This window comes from Orcinus orca, chromosome 13, assembly GCF_937001465.1.
Source record: "Orcinus orca chromosome 13, mOrcOrc1.1, whole genome shotgun sequence".
NCBI lineage: Eukaryota > Metazoa > Chordata > Mammalia > Artiodactyla > Delphinidae > Orcinus > Orcinus orca.
The window spans coordinates 35,139,836-35,143,100 of record NC_064571.1 but is presented as its reverse complement, the minus strand read 5'-3'; the positions used below and the strand labels follow the sequence as shown (position 1 = coordinate 35,143,100).

At 57.3% G+C, this 3,265-nt stretch overlaps 1 pseudogene; it reads right to left on the bottom strand.

Annotated features, from left to right (window-relative positions):
* Window positions 1–824: 824 nt before the first annotated feature.
* On the bottom strand, window positions 825–2,924 carry LOC101278991 (myosin-9-like; annotated as a pseudogene).
* Between the last annotated feature and the right edge of the window lie 341 nt (window positions 2,925–3,265).

Here is a 3,265-nt window from a genome sequence, read left to right as displayed (position 1 = left end):
GGAAAACATCTGTAAACCAGCTCACTGTAGTGTTGACAGCTGCAACCATGCTAAGGCACGTTCATTATATAAAAAACGGGCGTGGTGGGAGTTCTGTTCACTCCTTTGTGACAGCAACTGGGACCTGAATTCAGAGCTTTTTAGGCATATGTAGCTTTTATATATCTTCATGATTTCTTGAGAGTTTGTTTCCTTAAAAATAAACCTTCTTTGCCGTAAGTAAGTCTAAATGCAGCATATACAAAACAGTTAGGAATACAGGGAAATTCAGGCACCAGTGTAGACCAGTGTAGGACAAGCTACTCTCTTCTAGACATGGTTACAAAGGAAAGGCAGTGATAAAGACTTGGAATTTTACCATTTATTACAGTTAGAGGGAGAAAAGACAACTTTTTTTTTTTCTTTTAAAAATATCTGTGCAGATGGCAGAGTCTTGAATTATACTGATCTGTCAACAGTACGGATCAGCAACCCTCGGGCCCCAGTCCTGGAGTAGGTTCGAGATCACCTGGCCCTTTCCACTGCTCTGGCTGTCAGACTCGAGACAAGTCCCGTAACCATTAAATATATTTGGTCCCCGAGGGTGTTGGGAGAGGTGTTGGCCTTTCCAGCTTGGCCCCTGGGCCCTGTCTTCTCAGTCCAACAGGCTGAGAAGACAGTCCCGTTGCGGCAGGGGCGGGCTGCCCTCGGCAAAGGACGGAAAGGGGTCATCACTGCACTTGAGACATTTCAGAATCAGGAAGGTGATAGTGGCGCCGCCCGGCAGGGAGGAAGGGACGCTGCGGAGGCTGGGAAGGGGAGGTGGAGTCGTCGTTGTCGTCTGGCTCGGGCAGCAGGAGAAGAGGTGTTTATTCGGCAGCTTTGGCCTCAGCCCCATCGGCTCTGCCGTGCACCTCCTTGTCCGAGCGGTCGCCAGCCCCTTTCCGGGCCATTCGGCGGGGCACGACAAACGGCAGGTCCCCACGCCTGAGCTCGTTCTTGAGCGAGCTGACCTCGCGGTTCATGGCGTCCAAGGTCTCCGTGGCGTCCTCCAGTTCGCGCTGCAGTTTCCGGCGCGAGGCATTAGCCCGCTGGGCCTCCTCCAGCTGCCGCTTGAGCCGCTTCAGACGGGGGGCGGGGGGACGCCTTGTCCGCCTGGTGCTTGCGCTGCTCGGCGTTCCTCTGCTCATCATCCACCTGCAGCAACGCATCCTCCAGCTTCTTCTCGGCCCGATGCACCTGCTTGCAGGCCGCCTGGCGCTCCTTGGTCTCGTTGTCCAGCTGCTGCTCCAGCTGTGCGATCTTGGCCTCGAGGGCGGCGATGGAGGCCTTGGACTTGCCAGTGCCCTCCATGTCCTGCAGCTTGACCTTGAGCTCCGTGTTCTGGCGCTGCAGCCGCCGCCGCGAGTTCTCGTTCAGACGGGGGCTGATCTGGTCGCTGTGCAGGTTCGCCTTCTTCAGCCTGTCGCTCACCAGCTCCGCGCTGCCCTGCTCCTCCGCCAGCTGCACGATGCAGGCCTCCAGGCGCTGCTTCCCCTCCAACGCCAGGGCACCTTCGCCGCTGCTGTTGGCCCCCTGGTCAGCCAGCTGGCCCCGCTCCTGCTGGGCCTGGCGCTTGGCACGCTCGGCAGCTGCCAGCTTCCCCTGCAGCTGGATCATCTCGGTCTCCATGCTCTGCCGTTTCTTCTCATTCTCCTTGGCCTGCGCCAGGATCTCCTCGCGGGAGGCGCCAGTGTCCTCCAGCTCCCGCAGGCTAGTCCTTCATCTGGGCCTGCAGCTTCGTCCCGGTCCGTTGGAGGCTTTGTCCCGGTTCTTGTTGGCCGAGTCGATGTGGGCCTCCAGGTCCTTCAGGTGCATCTCCAGCTTCTTCCGAGCGGCCACGGCCATAGAGTGCTGCTTCCTCTCATCGTCCAGCTAGGCTTCCATCTCCCGCACCTGTCTGACCAGCTCCTCGCTCTTCTCATCGCGACCCTGCAGGTCCCGCTCCAACTGGGCCTTCATGGCCTACAGGTTCACCTCCAGCCGCAGCTTGGCATCCTCGGCGGCCTGCAGCTCGTCCCCCAGCTCCTTGAGCTGGGTCTTCATCTCCTCCCCCTGCCGCTCCAGGGCCCGCCTGGACTTCTCCAGCTCTTGGACGCTCTTGCCGACGTCGTCCTGGGAGCTCATGAGGTCCTCCATCTCTGTGCAGATCCGCTTGAGCCTCTCCGGCTCCGCCTTCTGCCCCATGGCCTCCTCCAGAGCCCGGGCCAGAGATGGCGCCTTGGTCTCCTTCTCCCGGGCCTCCACCTCCGCCCGCTCGCGCTCCTCCGCGTCCTTGTCGGAGATGGTCTTCTCCTCGGCCAGGAGCTGGTCGAACTTCTTCTGCTTCTTCTCCAGGTTGGAGACGCTCTGCCACTGGTGGTCCAGGTCCACAAGCAGGTCGTCCAGCTCCTGCTGCAGCCGTGTCTTGGTCTTCTCCAGCTGGTCGTAGGCGGCCACCTTCTCCGCATAGCGCTGCCTCAGCCCCTCCAGGTACTTCTGGAGCTTCCTCTTGGCCTCCTTGGCTGTCTCCAGGCACCCCACGCCGTTCTCCATCTTCTTCCTCGTGTCGGTGACCTGGACGTGCAGGGTGGTGATCTGCCTCTCGAGGTTCCGCTTGGCCTCTTTCTCCTCCACCAGCTGCTCTTTTAAGGAGTTTTCTCATCCTCCACCTGCTTCAGCTTGGGGCTCAGACTCAGCTTCTGCCGGTTCTCCTCCTGCAGGAGCTCCTGCGTGTCATGCAGCTGTGACTCCGGAGCGGAGAAGTCCTTGGTGAGCTTGCTGGACTTGCTGTCTGACTGCGTGAGAAGACCCATCACATTGTCCAGCTCGACCTGCAGCTTGGAGACCTTGTCGGCTAGCTCCGTGAGCACGCGCTCTCTCTCGGTGAGCTTGACCTGCAGCTCCTGCAGCTGGGGGGATGGTAGATTTTATCCCATAAAACTAATGTCAGGAGGATCTCCAACTGTCAGGAAATATGTTATCAAAAGGCTGCGAAGGGCTGGAAATTGATTTTAAATAGTACTGGTATTCCTTTCCTTTATAGAACAGTTGCCTCCTAGACCTCTAAACTGAAGGAATTCTTGAATGAAAACATCTTCATTCTGGGAACAGCATACAGTTATGGTTGCAAAACTTAGGAGTCCCGTTTCATCATTATAATTTGATGATCTCATTCTTAAACTGCTAAACATTCTTAAACAGCAGGGTTTTGTAGTGGAAGTTGCATTGGGGTTTTACATCAAAGAACCCCAGGTTGAAATCTGGA